Raw genomic sequence first — 20,460 nt, 5'->3', positions numbered from 1 at the left:
TTCAGCGAACAGTGTAAACAAGTTAACGACTGGCCTTCTTCATTGTGGATGCCACGTGGAGGCATTTTCGTAATAAGTCTTCTAGTGGCTGCTGTTCAATCTTGCGAAAATGAGGTTAGCGCCAGTTCGTATCGACACAGCTTCTTCCTTAGTAGACAAAAGTGTTAGCCACAGGGATTTGGAGCGTTGAGTAGGAAAGCCACACAAGAAACATGTTCTAACGAATAAATTCCATATTAGCTACTGATATTGCCTTGAAATGACTGAGAACCTTACAGACAGCTTAATTTCCTGTTAATCAGCGAGAACAGTGGCGCACGGTTTGTTGCTGAAAACCTTGAAAAGGTTCAAATTTCTTTCTCTAGAACAGTTACTTCATTTTCTTATGGCATAATCTGTTTCGAAATACGTAACAGAAGATAATAAAAGCGGAAAAAAGAGCAAATAAATTAGCTATTGTAAAGACAGAAAATTCCACGTGCTCAACGATCTGTTTACACAGATAACTGAAAGTGCGGTAATTGAAAGAGCATTGCATATCTTCAAATTACTTTTCCAAATCAAAATTATTCGTTCCTGTTTGAGAAAAAAATTTTCTCAACATTTGCGAGTACATTATGTTTTATTACTGATGGACGGATAGCATTTAGTAGTTTTGCCAGTTGCACTATTTAACCTCAGAGTTAAACAAAAAGAGTTATTTATTGATCCTGCTTTTTACGATTGCTTTCAAATTTTATTCGTAAGACTTCAACGTTTTAAGGATGTCTCAGATCCTCACAAAGAAACCAGAGCGCAGTAAACAACTGTAAAACCTATAAAGGTACTGCCAGTGAACATCATATTTTTCACAATGAGTGACGTATGTATCGTAAGGAATAATTCTACAAAGAAACTGGTATGTAACACGGATGTCTCTCTTCTACGTTATCGTAAACGTATTTCACTTATATATATAGATCCATCCTCTGTTAAAGATTGTATGTACCAAGTAATATTTTCTCTTCCAAGACAATGAATATTTTCTAAGGACAACGAAAGCAGATATAAGTTATGTGACGTCCAAAGCGTTATTGCGACATCACAATCATTATTAAAGATCTTAAAGCAGAACTTTATACTACTTTAATCTTGTATGTTCAGCTTCCCACAATTTTTTTCCATTTATTCCGTCTAATGTCACGACATTGTTGCCTGTCTTTTTTTTGTTTTTTCTTTTAACCATTATCGAGATATTAGTAGAAGTCTGAGGGGATCGTATATACCTGTTCATATATTATCCCAGATATTGGTTTTTTATTTAGTTACTGATTTTACCAATAGAGATAAATGCACTATATATTGCTATATTGTTTCACAAGAATGTCTCTATTGCTCCCCCCGCCACGTCTCTCATCCATCCGTCTCCCTCCCTGTTCATGACACCTCTGTTGACTGCACTTTTGTGATACGTCCTAGGGCAGTCTTTTGTCATTGTCGTGAAGTTCCATATGCTATGTACCGCCTCCAAAACACGGAAAATAGCATGCCGTTTGCTACCCGGGAATCCAGACATGTGCATGTATTCATCACGCATTTTATTTACTGTTTTTGATACACTGGGCGATATAGTCAGTAATGACGCAATTAAAACCCATCCTCATGCGCAAAGAGGAGCGCAATCACGCCGTGTCCTCCTTATGATGCAGCGACGCTATGCCGAAACAACTGAAGTCAGCGTAAAGAAAGAAAGAAATAATGCATATTGCGACGGTCATTAAGAAAATAGCCCGCATCTCTTGGTCGTGCGGTAGCGTTTCGCTTCCCACACCCGGGTTCCCGGGTTCGATTCCCGGCGGGGTCAGGGATTTTCTCTGCCTCGTGATGGCTGGGTGTTGTGTGCTGTCCTTAGGTTAGTTAGGTTTAAGTAGTTCTAAGTTCTAGGGGACTGATGACCATAGATGTTAAGTCCCATAGTGCTCAGAGCCATTAAGAAAATAATACCTGGCAAGATTGTATAAGTTTATAGAATGACGTACATTGAAGTACGTATGTGACAGCATTCTGAGACTGAATTCCTTGCTACAGAGATGAAACGCCCTATCGCATAGAGATGCTACAGTCGATATCAGCACTGTTAGACGATGTGTTCATTGCTGTAGAAAAGCTGAAGAGCAAACGTAGTTAGTTGATGCAACGTGGAGCTTACGGCCAGCGACAGCAGTGATTTCACGCAGCATCGGGAGGGAGTAATTCTGGTTGATTTTTTGGAGACAGGGAGCCCGATAAACCCTATCCACTATGTGAAAACCTCCAGGACGTTCAAGGTCCGCCTTCAGAGAGTTTGCACATCAAAGTTTACGGTGGATGTTCTTCGTTTGCACAACAATGCAAGATCGTACCTTCGAAGAATCGGATACCTTGAGAAATTGTGTGCGCCAGTGGCTGTGGAAGAATAACTATGCTTTTTTCCTCACAGGTATACACTGAGGTGACGAAATTCTTGGGATAGCGACATGCACATATACAGCTAGCGGTAGTATCGCATGCTGAAGGTATAAGAGCACGGTGCATTGCCGGAGCTGTCATTTGTTCTCAGGTGATTCATATGGAAAGGTTTCGAATGTGACTATAGCGGCACAACGGGAATTAATAACTTTGAACGCGGAACGACAGTTGAAGCTAGACGCATGGGTCATTCCATTTCGGAAATGGTTAAGGGAATTCGGTATTCCTAGATCCACAGTGTCAAGAATGAGCCGAAAATACCAAATTTCGGGCATTATCTCTCATCGCGGACTACGCAGTAGCCGATGGCCTTCATTTAACGACCGATAGCAGTGGCGTGTGTGTAGAGTTGACACTGCTAACAGACCAGAACGCTGCGAGTAATTAATGGAGAAATCAACGTGGGACGTAAAACACACGCGTCCGTTAGGGCAGTGCAGAGAAATCTGGCGATAATGGGCTATGGCAGCAGACAACCCACAAGAGTATCTTTGCTAACAACACGGCATGGCCTGCAGCACCTCACTTGGGCTCGTGACCATATCGATTGGGACCCAGATGACTGGAAGACCGTGACCTGGTCAGATGAATCACGATTTTAGTTGGTAAGAGCAGATGGTAGCGCTCGAATGTGGCGCAGACACCACGAAGCTGTGGACGTAAGTTCTCAGCAAGGCACTGTGCAGTCTGGTGGTGTCTCCATAATGATGTGGACTGTGTTTACATGGAATGGATTGGGTCCTCTGGTCCGACTGAACCGACCATTGACTGGAAATGCTTATATTTGGTTACTTGGAGACCATTTGCAGCCACTCATGGACTTACCAAACAATAATGGAATTTTTATGGATGACAAAGCGCCCTGTCACCGGCCACAGTTGTTCAAGACTTATTTGAAGAACGTTATCGACAATTTGCCTATCCAAATCGCCCAACATGAATTCCAGAGATCAGCCGGCCGGAGTGGCCGAGCGGTTCTAGGCGCTACAGTCTGGAACCGCGCGACCGCTACTGTCGCAGGTTCGAATCCTGCCTCGGGCATGGATGTGTGTGATGTCCTTAGGTTTAAGTAGTTCTAAGCTCTAGAGGACTGATGATCGGAGATGTTAAGTCCCATAGTGCTCAGAGCCATTTGAACCATTTTTTGAATTCCAGAGATTATCTGTGGGACATAATCTAGAGATCGGGTCGTGCACAAAACTCTGCACTGACAACACTTCCGCAATTATGTACGGCTATAGAGGCAGCATGGCTCAGTATTTCTGCATGGGACTTCCAACGACTTCCTGAGTACATGCCACGCCGAGCTGATGTACTACGCCGGGTAGGGGAGGGTCCGACATGATATTTGGAGGAGTCCCATGACTATTGTCCCCTCAGTGTACTTTTCTTGCATAATAAAAATTTAAAAGAAATAGGATCCATTGCTTTTTGACTAAAGTACTTATGAATTCCTGACCCACTGAGTATCGATTTATGTAGTTGCTCTTTATATTAATCTTAATACCAGCCACCTTGAGATCGCGTGCTAGCCACCACGTCGTTACTCATTAAGTGACCTCCAGGGAAGTGATGACTCGAGCAGTGTTGACACACGGCGGTCTGGCAACCGGGTGCTGCGTAGCGGTGGCAGGGCCGGCGCCGCCCCCGTACCTGTTGCTGTGGGCGGCGGGGCGGCGGCGTCGCGGCGCCTCACGCGTTGGCACCGCATCGCTCAACGTCTCCCGATAAATAGCGGTGGCCACATTAGTTGTTTATGAAACATTCCCGGCCGGCTCCATAACTCAGCGCGCACTCGCGCCTCGCCGAATAACTATCATTTCACGTCCCGGCCGCGGCCCGGCGTAGTAACTCATGCCGGCCACCGCTCCGCGAGCTGAAGGACGACCAGGCAGCCGATCGCGCGAACCGCCGCTGCACATTCCGCGCGTTTCCTGCCGAGCCCTGTAGCGGCCGGGCTGGGGTTACCGGGGGCGTTCTTATGGCCGCTAAATACAGCTAGGTGCTGGGATGAGGACACTGGCCTCTTGCTGCCACGGCCAGACCGCTGCTAATGCTGTAACGGTGATCTCGCTCCGGTGCGCAGCGCCCACTGGTAACCCGCGCATTTTGGGTGGAGTACTTCTAGCTTCGCTTTTAACTTATTTATTTGCCTTGAGCTGACACGTTATAGCAAGCCTATTGACACGCACACACACACACACACACACACACACACACACACATATATATATATATATATATATATATATATATATATATATATATATATATATATATATGTGTGTGTGTGTGTGTGTGTGTGTGTGTGTGTGTATGTATATATATATATATAGGGTGTTACAAAAAGGTACGGCCAAACTTTCAGGAAACATTCTTCACTCACAAAGAAAGAAAATATGTTATGTGGACATGTGTCCGGAAACGCTTACTTTCCATGTTAGAGCTCATTTTATTACTTCTCTTCAAATCACATTAATCATGGAATGGAAACACACAGCAACAGAACGTACCAGCGTGACTCCAAACACTTTGTTACAGGAAATGTTCAAAATGTCCTCCGTTAGCGAGGATACGTGCATCCACCCTCCGTCGCATGGAATCCCTGATGCGCTGATGCAGCCCTCGACAATGGCGTATTGTATCACAGCCTTCCACAATACGAGCACGAAGAGTCTCTACATTTGGTACCGGGTTTGTATAGACAACAGCTTTCAAATGCGCTAATAAATGAAAATCAAGAGCGTTGAGGTCAGGAGAGCGTGGAGGCCATGGAATTGGTCCGCCTCTACCAATCCATCGGTCACCGAATCTGTTGTTGAGAAGCGTACGAACACTACGACTGAAATGTGCAGGAGCTCCATCGCGCATGAACCACATGTTGTGTCGTACTTGTAAAGGCACATGCTCTAGCAGCACAGGTGGAGTATCCCGTATGAAATCATGATAACGTGCTCCATTGAGCGTAGGTGGAAGAAACTAAAATGAGATCTAACATGGAAAGTAAGCGTTTCCGGACACATGTCCACATAACATCTTTTCTTTATTTGTGTGTGAGGAATGTTTCCTGAAAGTTTGGCCGTACCTTTTTGTAACACCCTGTATATATCGGGTGATCGAAAAGTCAGTATAAATTTGAAAACTGAATAAATCACGGAATAATGTAGAGAGGTACAAATTGACACACACGCTTGGAATAACATGAGGTTTTATTAGAACAAAAAAAAAAAAAAAAAAAAAAACGAAAGTTCAAAAAATGTCCGACAGATGGCGCTTCATCTGATCAGAATAGCAATAATTAGCATAACAAAGTAAGACAAAGCAAATATGATGTTCTTTACAGGAAATTCTCAATATGTCCACCCTCATTCCTCAACAATAGCTGTAGTCGACGAATAATGTTGTGAACAGCACTGTAAAGCATGTCCGGAGTTATGGTGAGGCATTGGCGTCGAATGTTGTCTTTCAGCATCCCTAGAGATGTCGGTCGATCACGATACACTTGCGACTTCAGGTAACCCCAAAGCCACTAATCGCACGGACTGAGGTCTGGGGACCTGGGAGGCCAAGCATGACGAAAGTGGCGGCTGAGCACACGATCATCATCAAACGACGCGCGCAAGAGATCTTTCACGCGTCTAGCAATATGGGGTGTTTTTTTTTTTTTTTTTGTTCTAATAACACCCCACGTCATTCCAAGCATGTGTGTCAATTTTTACCTCTCTATCTACATCATTCCGTGGTTTATTAAGTTTTCAAATTTATACTGATTTTTGATCATTCGGTATATATAGTGAAGAAAAATTCTCCGACTCGGACATCGCAAGCAAATTCCTGACATACTAGCAATACAAAAATGTCTCTCACAGAGTTTCGTTCTGCATATATTTTGGGCAGTAAGTGGACGTTAAGGGTTGACAATCTGGCAACACTATAATCACGTGTACAGTAACTCTCTCTGTGAGGTTGAAGTTGTAGCACTGTGCAGTTAGTGCAGTGGATAGCGTTTTGCGTTAACATTCACGAGGTCGAGGGTTCGATCGAGGCTTATTTCTTTCTATTCGCTAATCGTAGTCTGCGTGTGCGGTATCTGGGGTCATAGTCGTCGTACAGCGATTAAAATGGGTCTTCTGCAAAACAATTCCTGTCACTTACAATGAACACAGAAATGGAAATACAATCGTTTTCATTGGTCACCATTTAAAGAAAGTTTTTGCACGTCGTGGACGCGAGTTGTTTCGGACCACTGCATCTTCTAGATTCGAAACTTGTTTTGTGTGTACCCTTTTCCAGTGGTCCCATTAATTAATACCAACTATATTGTTGCCACGTTCATGTCCATAACATTTCGCTACGACCTTATGTCACCAGCAGGGCTAGCGACCTGCTTTGCAAATAATTTCGATGCGAGAACTGGGGGAAGGTGTACAGAAAACAGGTCTGAAATCTAGCAGATACAGTGGCACGAAACAATTCGCGTCTACGACTTCAAAACACTTCTGTAAAAGCTGAACAGTGAAAACAATTGTAGTTCCGTTTCTGTGTTTGTAGTGCGTAACTGCAAATGTTTTGTAGAAGACCCACTGTAATCTCTGTATGACGATTAAAACGCCAGATACCGTGCCACACAGAGTAAATAAAAACAACTAGGCTTCGACCCAGAATCGAACCCTCGACCCCTGCATGATAACCCAAAAAGTTGTCGACTGTACCAACTGCACAGCAGTGCGCTGTGTGCTGACAGTGATAGTTACTATATATACGGTATAAGTGCCAAATCGCCAATCTTTAACGTCCACGCCCTGTCCGAGATATGCGCAGGACGGATTTTGTGACTGACGTTTTTGTGTTCCCAATATGAGAGGAATACCGCTGCGAAGTCCGAGTACGCGAATTTTTCTTCACCCTATATATATTCACCTGCCCATCCATACCTATGGGTTTTATCCAAAGTCCGAGTACGCGAATTGATTCGCTATGTGCAAACTGTTAGTCCTATAGAAAAAATTAACAGCATCCTTTTGTAGGAAATTTACTGTAGTTTGTAATTTTGCATTGGGACACGTTTTCGCTAAAGAAGTAGTTTTCCAATTATTGTACAAGAACGTACAGAAGTGACCTTCAAACGCGGTTTTCTTGAATATCTCGATTAACTCTGCCTCCAGTGAAAACGTACCCAGTGCAAAATTGAACTACACTGAATTTCCTACAAAAAGGTCCTGTCCATTTTTGCTGTAGAAAGTTTGTGCGTAACGAGCGAACCCTTATGAAAATCTCGCGCGTGGTCATTGAAGACGTTGTGGGTTGCATAAAATATGTATGTAGGAGCAGCAGAAATATATATATATGGGTATGATTACAAATATTTTTATATTTACTCACATCAGTGTGTTGGTTGTTCTTCTCTGTGTCAGTCTTCCCACAAATACGTCAAATAATTTCTTACCTGATCTGAACTGTACGGTCGTAACTGCACCACCAAGTGAACTACGCCTGTCAGTATAGGCTAACAATTTAGCGTCCACACACAACATTTCAATACCTGTCCTACTGCCCAGCGGAAAATAAGCATTGCCGGCTGGTGTGGCCTTGCGGTTCTAGCGCTTCAGTTTGGAACCGCGTGACCGCTACGGTCGCAGGTTCGAATCCTGCCTCGGGCATGGATGTGTGTGATGTCCTTAGGTTAGTTAGGTTTAATTAGTTCTAAGTTCTAGGCGACTGATGACCTCAGCAGTTAAGTCGCATAGTGCTCAGAGCCAGTTGAACCATTTGAAAATAAGCATTACTGGCTCTTTCCACATGGGCTTAGAGACATGCCATTTGTAATAGGTACAATTATTACTCTGCAACTGAATACTGATATAACTCAGTACAGTGTCGTCAAACATCAATAGAAATATCTACACTTATATCGAGTCAAATAATTTGCAGTGACGGCGTCAACAAACTGCTCTCGTTGAGAGAAATGTGTTCGTTGCCGTGGTGAGTATGGTTCAAATGGTTCAAATGGCTCTGAGCACTATGGGACTTAACATCTGTGGTCATTAGTCCCCTAGAACTTAGAACTACTTAAACCTAACTATCCTAAGGACATCACACACATCCATGCTCGAGGCAGGATTCGAACCTGCGACCGTAGCAGTCCCGCGGTTCCGGACTGTGGTGAGCATGTTGAGATATAAATATGTAAACGTGAAGAATGAATATTTACAGTGCTAATAACGTTTGTATCGTGTATAAAAGCTAAACGGGTTTTCATATGAAAAATTCGGAGGCATTATTTTTCAGCACGCTCTCCTACTTACAAGGGAACCGCCCCATCGCACCCCCCTCAGAGTTAGTTATAAGTTGGCACAGTGGATAGGCCTTGAAAAACTGAACACTGATCAATCGAGAAAACAGGAAGAAGTTGTGTGGAACTGTGAAAAAAAAGCAAAATATACAAACTGAGTAGTCCATGCGCAAGATAGGCGACATCAAGGATAGTGCGAGCTCAGGAGCGTCGTGGTCATGTGGTTAGCGTGAGCAGCTGCGGAATGGGAGGTCCTTGGTTCAAGTCTTCCCTCGAGTGAAAAGTTTACTTTCTTTATTTTTGCAGAGTTATGATCTGTCCGTTCGTTCATTGACGTCTCTCTTCACTATAATAAGTTTAGTGTCTGTGTTTTGCGACCGCACCGCAAAACCGTGCGATTAGTAGACGAAAGGACGTTTGGACAGTAACCTGTATTGGAGCATTTCCTTCATGTAACCCAAAGAAATACCATCAGACTGAAGTCGCAGTATTTCCTCTTCGTGTTCTTTGTACGGATCGTCAACAATCTCATCATCTGGTACATACAGCCCCGCAGCCATCAGCAAGGCATCGTCATCACCACACGTACTGTTTATCAACAAATGTAGGAAATAATCATGCAAATGTTCAACAATCGTTCGATCCCTTAAGGAAATTTCCGATTCCCTACAGTTCGGAAAATATTCATTGACCTTGTTATTGAAGTCGCGAGCTATATTTGCTGGATTTATATTGCCCACGGAATACATCTCACGTATTTAATGCACTCTCATCCAAAGTAGTGAACAGTCAACTGCCAGCCAGGGAGCCTCGTTAGCAGGAATACTCTCTCTTCCGTGCGCTGTAGTCGACTGACGTCGTGTGTTTTGATGTTTGTTTAGGTGCAGCGTCCCCATACTACGTCGCACTCACCTCGCATCGGATGGACGGACGAACAGATAGTAATTGTCTGAAAATAAAAAATTAAACTTTTCAGTCGTGGGAAGACTTGAACCAAGGACCTCTCGCTCCACAGCTGCTCACGCTAACCACGGGACCTTGGCGGTCCTGCACTCGCATCATCCTTGATGTTATCTGTCTTGCGCATGGACTACTCAGTTTGTATATTTTGCTTTTTTTTTTCATAGTTCCGCACAACTTCTTCCTGTTTTCTCGATTGCTCTGTGTTCAGTTTTTCAAGGCCTATCCACTGTGGCAACTTATAACTAAATCTGAGGGGGGTGCGATGGGGAGGTTCCCTTGTTAGTGCTTGCGCTTCACGCATTCTCTTGCAGGACTCGCATTCGGGAGGACGACGGTTCAATCCCGCGTCCGGCCATCCTCATTTAGGTTTTCCGTGATTTCCCTAAAATCGCACCAGGCAAATGCCGGGATGGTTCCTTTGAAAGGGCACGTCCGACTTCCTTCCCCGTCCTTCCCTAATCCGATGAGACCGATGACCTCGCTGTCTGGTCTCCTCCCACAAAGCCCCCCCCCCCCCTCTCTTGAAGGAGAGATCTTACCGCTTTACGAGTCCGACTAAACGTGTGCTGTGAAGCGGGTGTTCGTGGCGGCGCACTGCGCTAAAGCAGACCGTCGGCTGCATTATCCGCTTCCGGGACGTGTGTGCAGCGTGCCGGCCACCTGGCGGGACTGCAGCGCCGAGGTGCTGGCTGCAGTGGTTTATGGCCCGCCGATCTGCAGCAGGTGCGGAAGGGCCAGCCGGCCGCACTAAGTGCCGCGCGCACACACAAATATATTTCATTTGCTGCCAGATTTCAATCACGTACGTCCGTTGAATAATTCATGCGGCGGCCGGCCCGCGGCCCGTGGCGCCGGTGACCGACGCCAGCCGCAGCCACTGCGTCAGCGCGGGCCGCTCTTTTACGCGCTCTCACACATATCGTCGCGGTACGCACGGAGGCGTCGAGGCGTGGCGCTCGAGTTTGCCGTCAGACTGCTACTTACCACCCAGCACTCGCTGGCAGTGGAGTGAGAAATTCCTCTTGTCGGTCATTCAGATTACTGTGAAGCTGCAAGTCGAATCAGAAAGAGAAGCTACCTGTGGCTCGAAGAGGTGACGCAAAAAGCGTTATAAATCACGTGTAGCTTCGCTGTTCCATGTATTCCACAAGCATCCTGGTGACTTTCGCAACTTTGAGATGTTTGTCACCTGGAAACGGACACCCCTGGCGTTTATGGAAGTCAGTGCACGGTTTGCGTTCAAGTGTTGCAGATGCAGATATATACTGGGTGTTTCTAGTACACATGTGATCTAAAATGCATATCTTAAAAACTATAAGGCGTTTGATACAGTTCCCCATAGTCGTTTAATGAACGAAGTAAGAGCATATGGACTATCAGACCAATTGTGCAATTGGATTGAAGAGTTCCTAGATAACAGAACGCAGCATGTCATTCTCAATGGAGAGATGTCTTCCGAAGTAATCAGGTGTGCCGCAGGGGAGTGTAGTAGGGCTGTTGCTATTCACAATATACACTACTAGCCATTAAAATTGCTACACTAAGAAGAAATGCAAATGATAAACGGGTATTCATTGGACAAATATAGTAGAAATGACATATGATATCATTTTCACGCAATTTGGGTGCATAGATCCTGAGAAATCAGTACCTAGAACAACCACCTCTGGCCGTAATAACGGCCTTGATACGCCTGGGCATTGAGTCAGAGCTTGGATGGCGTGTACACGTACAGCAGCCCATGCAGCTTCAACACGATACCACAGTTCATCAAGAGAAGTGACTGGTGTATTGTGACGAGCCAGTCGCTCGGCCACCATTCACCAGACGGTTTCAGTTGGGGAGAGATCTGGAGAATGTGCTGGCCAGGGCAGCAGTCGAACATTTTCTGTATCCAGAAACGCCCGTACAGGACCAGCAACATGCGGTCGTGCATTATCCTGCTGAAATGCAGGGTTTCGCAGGGATCGAATGAAGGGTAGAGCTACGGGTCGTAACACATGTGAAATGTAACGTCCACAGTTCAGAGTGCCATCAATGCGAACAAGAGGTGACCGAGTCGTATAACCAATGGCACTCTATACCATCACGCCGGATGATATGCCAGTATGGCGATGACGAATACACGTTTCCAATGTGCGTTCACCGCAGCCATGGTCTCCGAGCTGATAGTCCATGCTGCTGCAAAAACCGTCGAACTGTTCGTGCAGATGGTTGTTGTCTTGCAAGCGTCCCCATCTGTTGACTCAGGGATCGAGACGTGGCTGCACGATCCGTTACAGCCATGCGGATAAGATGCCTGTCATCTCGACTGCTAGTAATACGAGACCGTTCGCATCCAGCACGGCGTTCCGCATTACCCTCCTGAACCCACCGATTCCATATTCTGCTAACAGTCATTGGATCTCGACCAACGCGAGCAGCAATGTCGCGTTATGATAAACCGCAATTGCGATAGGCTACAATCCGACCTTTATCAAAGTCGGAAACGTGATGGTACGCATTTCTCCTCCTTAAACGAGGCATCACAACAGCGTTTCAGTAGGCAACGACGGTCAACTGCTGTTTGTGTATGAGAAATCGGTTGGAAAGTTTCCTCATGTCATCATGTTGTAGGTGTCGCCACCGGCGCCAACCTCGTGTGAATGCTCTGAAAAGCTAATTATTTGCATATCACAGCATCTTCTTCCTGTCGGTTAAATTTCGCGTCTGTAACACGTCATTTCGTGGTGTAGTAATTTTAATGGTCAGTAGTCTATAAATGACCTTGTGAATAACATCGGAAGTTCACTGAGGCTTTTTGCGGATGATGCTGTAGTATATCGAGAGGTTGTAACAATGGAAAATTGTACTGAAATGCAGGAGGATCTGCAGCGAATTGGCGCATGGTGGAGGCAATGGCAATTGAATCTCAATGTGGACAAGTGTAATGTGCTGCGAATACATAGCAAGGAAGATCATTTGTCATGTAGCTACAATATAGCAGGTCAGCAACTGGAAGCAGTTAATTCCATAAATTATCTGGAAGTAGGCATTAGGAGTGATTTAAAATGGAATGATCATATAAAGTTGATCGTCGGTAAAGCAGATGCCAGGCTGAGATTCATTGGAAGAATCCTAAGGAAATGCAAACTGAAAACAAAGGAAGTAGGTTACAGTACCCTTGTTCGCCCACTGCTTGAGTATACTCACCGGTGTGGGATCCGTACCAGATAGGGTTGATAGAAAAAATAGAGAAGAACCAACGGAGAGCAGCCCGTTTCGTTGCAGGATCATTTACTAATAGCGAAAGCGTTACGGAGATGACGGGTAAACTCCATTGGAAGACTCTGCAAGAGAGACGGTTAGTAGCTCGTTGCGCGCTTTTGTTGAAGTTTTGAGAACATATCTTCACTGAGCAGTCCAGCATTATATTGCTCCCTCCTACGTATATCTCGCGAAGAAACCATGAAGATAAAATCAGAGACATTAGAGCCCACACACAGGCATACCGACAATCTTTCTTTCACCGAACAATACGTGACTGGAATATAAGGGAGAACCGATAGACGTACTCAAGGTACCCTCCACCACACACCGTTAGGTGGCTTGTGGAGTATGGATGTAGATGTAGATCTTCGCTACTTTGAAACACGTCTTTCTTCATATATCGAACATGTGCTCATAGCTCTTGAAGTATGCTTTTTAGACCCCATGTTTACTGAACTTTCCATACTATCTCCCGAAATATGGTAAGCAAAGAGACTGCAATAGAAGAGATTTATTTTACAGCATCGAAGATGCAGAGGTGCTCAGAATTCTTGAGGATTTGCAGTTTAGAGTACATGTTTACTAGACTTTTTTCGAAAAAACGTTTTCCGACAAGATGCAGTAATGCTACAACAACCTATAATATACGATGAAGAAACGGTGGTCTTGGTTGCAAGTTTGTTTTTATCATTTATTTACCAATGGCACGTTTCACCTAATCCAGGAATCTTCAAATTGGCTGAATATTAGCTGGTGTTAGGTACATGGGTTACCGAGCATGTTTCCAGATTTTTGACGAAGGCATTTACTAGCTACGACGTTCTGTATGCTCGGTATCCCATTTACCTAACACTATGTAATATTCAGCCAATATGAAGATGCCAGAATCAGGCGAAACGAGTCATTGGTAAAGAAACAGTAAATCTCTTGCATCACCTGTCACTGGAGTTTGTTGAACATCTCAGTAAAGCTCTCGCCCTTACTAAGTGATCCTGTGACGAATCATGCCGCTCTCCGTTGGATCTTCTATTAACCCAACCACATATGGGTTCTAGACTGACGGGAAATACTCAAGAATCTGTCGATCATTTTTCTTGTAAGCCACTTTAATTAGTTTTATGCCATCATTCCACATTAAGTCACTTCGAACAGTTACTCCTAAGTATTTCGCGGTTGATATAATATTGTTTTCCTGGATAAGCAGTTCTCTCCAATATGGATAACAACAAACTAACTCAAATGGCCCGGCGCCTCTATTGTACCTAGGTGGGAACGCAGTCAATAAACTGTGGCTGGCGGATATGCTGTAGGCGTAGTTAGGAATTCAAAGGACATTGCTTGAGTACTTACGTTTACGTCCAGTAAATACGTTCACATCCATACTCTCTATATTTGATTTGGTTTTAACTATTTCTATCATGAACACAGCTTTAATTCATTTAGTCAATTTACTATGAAGTTAATTAAATCTCTTTCACTCAACAATTTCGCGCTAAAATAACCCGAGAGCACGTCTCCAGAACAATACAATCAGCTAAATTACTCGTGCCGCTGCGAAGATTTAAGTATTGTGTCCCTGCAAAATGCTTTCGACGTGTAACTGATGATCCAGTCTTGTGGCTCGCAGTACTGTGATATTTACGACAGTTTACATCATTCTCTTCTGAGAATGTGCGGAGGATTCCAGCAAATACCAATTTCGCACTTATCTGCGCTGAACCTGTTCTGCTAGCGGACTGCATACGCTTCAATTTCGTCCAAAGCTACGCAATACGAGACTGATATTCCCTGATTATGTGATTTCAGATATTAGGTACAAGAAAATCCAACTGTGAGGACAAAGCACGGCTTCTGATGTAGTATCTTATTGGTGAAATCTAGGTTCCACAAGTTAAGAAACTCCTTTTACATTATCAACTGACGTCATTTTTCCTTTATTTTATTGTAATTGTTGGACAAATGGGTATAAGCCTCTGACGGCTATGGCAAGGCTCTATGGCCATTTTGAAGAGATCAGTACCTTCAGATAACCCGGAAAAACACACGTAATGTCCAAATTACACTGAAGCGCCAAAGAAACTGGTACAGGCATGCATATTGTAATACAGAGATACGTAAACAGGCAGAATAGGGCGCTGCGATCGGAAACACCCATACAAGACAACAAGTGTTCGGCGCAGTTGTTAGATCGGTTACTGCTGCTATATTGGCAGCAAGATTAAAGTGAGTCTGAAAGTGGTGTTATAGTCGGTGCACGAGGGATGGGACTCAGCATCTCCGAGGTAGCGATTAAGTGGAGATTTTCCCGTACGACCGTTTCACGAGTGTACTGTGAATATCAGAAAGCCCGTAAAACATCAGATTTCCGACATCGCGCGGCCGTAAAAAGATCCTGCGAGAACGGGACCAACGACGACTGAAGAGAATCGTTCAGTGTGACACAGGTGCAACCCTTCCGCAAATTGCTGCAGAGTTCATTGCTGAGCCACCAACGAGTGGCAGCGTGCAAACCATTCAACGAAACGTCATCGATATGGGCTTTCGGAGCCGATCGTCCACTCGTGTACACTTGATGACTGCACGACACAAAGTTTTACCCCTCTCCTGGGCCCGTCAACACCGACACTGGACTGCTGATAACTGAAAACATGTCGCCTGGTCCGACGAGTCTCGTTTCAAATTGTATCGAGTGGGTAGACGTGCTCGGATATGGAGACAACCTCATGTATCTATGGACCCTGCATGTCAGCAGGTGATTGTCCAAGCTGGTGGAGGCTCTGTAATGATGTGGGGCGTATGCAGTTGCAGTGATATGGGACCCCTGATACGTCTAGATACAATTTTGACAGGTGACACGTACGTAAGCGTCCTGTCTGATCACCTGCATCCGTTTATGTACACTTGCATGCTGACGGACTTGGGAATTCGAGCAGGAGAATGCGGCACCCAACACGTCCAGAATTGCTACAGAGTGGCTGCAGTAACACTCTTTTGAGTTTAAACACTTCCGCTGGCCACCAAACTCCCCAGACATGAACGTTATTACAATGTGCTGTTCAGAAGAGATCTCCACCCCCTCGTACTCTTACGAACTTATGGACAGCCCTTCAGGTTTTATGGTGTCGGTTCTCTCCAGCACTACTTCAGACATTAGTCGTGTCTATGCCACGTCGTGTTGCGTCACTTCTGCGTGCTTGCGGGGTTCCCAAAGGATATTAGGCAGGCGTACCAGTTTCTGTGGCTCTTCGGTATATATCTGCACGTAATGCATCGGTAGCCCGTATGTCTTCTGTAATTGTTAACTAGTAAACAGTGCAATTATACCTTCACACAGGCACGTATATGATGGAGTGGCAGCATTCAAATTTTGATTTTTTCCTTTTTTTGGGGTATTTCTTAAGAATTTCTACGGGTAACGTGCAATTCTGGTACAACACCAAATCTACTTTTTTTGCTACAGGACAGTAAATTTTCAGCGGGATCGGCGCTGTTATATATCGGTTGTGGCAGTGTTAAGGTCGTTTCACACTTGACGGAACGGAACGTCATGTCATGTCATGTCATGTCATGTCATGTCACGTCACGTCACGTCAAGTCGCATCTCGTCACGTCAAAATATTCCGGAACGCATTTCCAGTGATTGCATTCACACAGGCCGTCAACGGAGCAGGACATCACTTCACGTCACGTCACACGTCACGTCACATCACATCACTATCAGTGTTTCTGGGGAAGAAAGTTCTGACGTTGACGTCGATGGGAGAAACTATGTAGTCGTCTGCTAACCTATTTTTGGCGCGCTCCCTCATGTTGCAGTAGCGGATTTCGTGCTTTTCTGCCTTCTTTATCTTATTTTTTTTTACTTTGCTATAATTTTCGTGATAAACTGCAAATGTTCCATGGCGAATTGGATACTTTTTTTTGTTGTGTGTTCTTCCATAACCAAGACCATATATTTGAGAGCGAAAATGATTTAGGTTTGGAGAAAAAAACTGACACCTACAATGTGTGTAAATAGTATACACTAATGAAGCAACTCGTATTAGATAACCTTTTTTAGGTGAAAAGTCTACGCTATTTAATGAGAAACATTTAGCTGTTTTTTACGTTATTTGCTATGTAGGGAAAGCAAACATAATGGATACGGTAAATGTGCTCTGTTTCTTCCGTTGTAAATTTTGATCTACATTTGTTTTTTGAGCGGGGCGGGGGGTCAGCGTTGAACAAACCACAATTTTATTTTTGGCGGACCCACATCAAAAAGCAAATCTCTTTGCAAGCAGACACAAACAGAAGAGCTTCAACCTCAAGATGATTTTCCGATGTGTTTGTATGTATATGTTTTCGTTAGCAAATATTCTTTCACTTTTAGCACTTCACCATACAAAGTACATGAAAAATATGAATCTCGCTTTAGCCATTGATGTACTTTGTCGTAGTTCCTCAATTTTGTTCCTCAATTGCAATACTATACTCAGATTTCTTGTGTCATGGATAGTATCTCACAACCTGACTTTCACCGTTCGGTACAGGGAGAAGCGAACTGACGTCATATTGAACTTTAGCTTAGTGCTAGTGTGAACCCTCCACCAATAAACGGTGACGTCACGTGACGGAGCGTTCCGTTCTGTTGACGCCTAGTGTGAATCGGCCTTTAGTGGTACTTGGTGGCCGGATGCCCTACCTCACGCCACCACTCCCCGTGGGAAGGGATTTACCCCATCTGCGTGTAGTGTACATCTCAAGATCAAATGTGATAACGCTTTTTGAGTGTCTTCCTAGCTTGCATTGAAGACGGGGCGTGGCTACCACCCGCTATTTACCTAAATAGATGTGAGAAATCGCGCAGCAACGACTTCCAGGCTAGCCGGGTCATCTGTCCTCGTCTTTAATCCTCGAGTCGGATTCGGTCCGGGACTGATTTCCTCTCCCTGCTCCCGAAAGCGCCACGTCTGCGTCTCGTCTATACGGGCGGGTATATCCGGGGCAATGAACGAGTCGGAAAACGTAATAATGTTACTTACAAATTTAATTAACTTTCAGATGTGTATGATCTGCTGTGTGTCAGTACCTCCACTGCGCGACAGGAATGATAATGTTACCGATGATAGTGCCACTAAAGCGGTTTTCCAAAATTCCTTCATCAAAGAAGACGAAGTAAATATTCTAGAATTCGAATTAAGATCAGCTGCCAACTTGAATAACTTATAAGAAGGTATCCCTGGTGCCGCGAAGTAGTTTATATCACTTAACAGAAGCAAGCCATCTGGTCCCCATTGTATACCAATTAGGTTCCTTTCAGAGTATGCTGAGACAAGCCCGCCCAGTTAGCCGTGCGGTCTAACGCACTGCTTTCCGGGCGGGAAGGCGTGCTGGTCCCAGACACGAATCCGCCCGGTGGGTGAGTGTCGAGGTCCGGTGTGGCGGCCAGTCTGTGGATGGTTTTTAAGGCGGTTTTCCATCTGCCTCGGCGAATACGGGCTTGTTGCCCTTATTCCGCCTCAGCTCCACGATGTCGGCGATTGCTGCTCAAACAGTATCTCCACGTACGCGTTCACCAGAATTACTCTACCACGCCAACATTGGGGTTACACTCGTCTGGTGTGAGACGATCCCGGGGGCATCCACTGGGGGCCGAACCGCACAATAACCCTGGGTTCGGTGTGGGGGCGGCGGTGGGGTGAGTGGACTGCTGTAGCCTGTTGTAGGGTTGCGTATCACGAAGCCTCTCCGTCGTTTCTAGGTCCCCTGTTCAATACAATACAATACTGATACAATAGCTCCACACGTAGAAATCATATTCAAGCACTTGCTCGATGAAACCTCTGTACGTAGACTGGAAAGTTTCGAAGGTCACGCGAATACTCAAGAAAAGAAATAGGAGAAATCCGCTGAATTATAGATCCATTTCACTAACGTCGATCTGTAATAGGATTCTGGAACATGTACTGTTGGGAGCATCATGAATTACCCCGAAGAAAAGGATTTATCGACAAATAGTCAGTACGGATTCTGAAAATATCGTTCTAGTGAAACACAACTAGCGCTTTATTAACACGCAGCATTGAGCGCTATCAGCAGGGGATCTCAAACTGATTCCATATTTCTACATTTCCAGAAGGCATTTGACACTGTTCTCCAGAAGAGGCTTTTAATCAAGTTACGTGCCTACAGAGTATCATCTCAGTTGTGCGACTGGATTCGTGATATCCTATCAAAAAGATTACAGTTCGTAGTAACTGGCGAAAACTCATCACGTAAAACAGAAGCGATATCTTTTGTTCCCCAATGAAGTATTGTAGACCCTCTGCTGTTCCTAATTTATGTAAACGATTTAGGAGACAATCTTAGCAGCCATCTTAGACATTTTAGCGGATGTCACGTCATCCACGTGAGTATAAAAGAAATCCGTTAAATTTTGTTTACGTGGAAATAAGACAAATCTAATTGCAAAATTCAACTAAATACTCATGAATTATAGTTACAAGCAACTTAAATTGGAACGATCGCATAGATCATGTTGTGAGGAAAGCTGATCGAAGACTGCGATTTATTGGCGAACACTCATAAGGTGCAACAAACCTATCCAAGAGACTGCCTGCAGAACACTTGTCATCTTCTGGAGTACTATTGTCCTGTGTGGGATCCCCGTCAGATAGGATTGACGAGGGACATAGAAGAAATTCACAGAAGGGCAGCTCGTTTTGTATTGTCGTGAAATAGGGAAGAGGGTGCGACGGGTATGATAGCTGCTTTGGGGTAACAATCATTAAAACAAAAGAGTTTTTTGCTACCGCAGGACCTTCTGATGAAATCACTTTTTTCATCTCAGAGCGCGAAAATATTTTCTTGTCGTCCACTTAAATAGGGAAAAATTATTTCATAATAAAATCAGAGGCATCAGAGAGCACATGGAAATATTTAAGTCTTCGTTTTCCCCCTGCTCTGCTCGAGAGTGGAAAGGTTTAGAAATACCTTGAAGGTGCTGAGATGAACCCTCAGCCAGGCACTTAATTGTGAACTGCAGATTATCCATGTGGTATCGATAGCTACGATGCCACGGCGTAAGTTAAGTTGGCACTACTACGAAACACCGACGACAGCGCCCTCTAGCAGGCGCTGTTGAGATCTACGAGCTCCGCTGCAGTTTCAGCCCATTTGATGAACAGCAGACGGCCGGGACGCTTAGCTTCAGCTTGAGACTTCGCTCATCTGTACAAGTTATGTATGCCTCTCCATATATATTCAGGCTCCAGTAAACCACCTTTACTTACGTGCAGTACCGAAGTATTTTTCCTGCTCCTACTCCTACCCACGCGCCGCCTTCCAGGCGGGATACAAAAACCCATGTAGATGCAAATGTTAATGACAAACTAGTGGATTACAATAAAGATTTTGAGCCAGAGCGTCTGGGAACTGGAGCCGTTCAAAAATACCGCGTTAATCAGAGAACCATCTCAGCAGGCAAG

Source organism: Schistocerca serialis, chromosome 1, assembly GCF_023864345.2.
Source record: "Schistocerca serialis cubense isolate TAMUIC-IGC-003099 chromosome 1, iqSchSeri2.2, whole genome shotgun sequence".
Lineage (NCBI taxonomy): Eukaryota > Metazoa > Arthropoda > Insecta > Orthoptera > Acrididae > Schistocerca > Schistocerca serialis.
The sequence above is the reverse complement of the archived record's forward strand: the minus strand, read 5'-3'. Positions refer to the sequence as shown.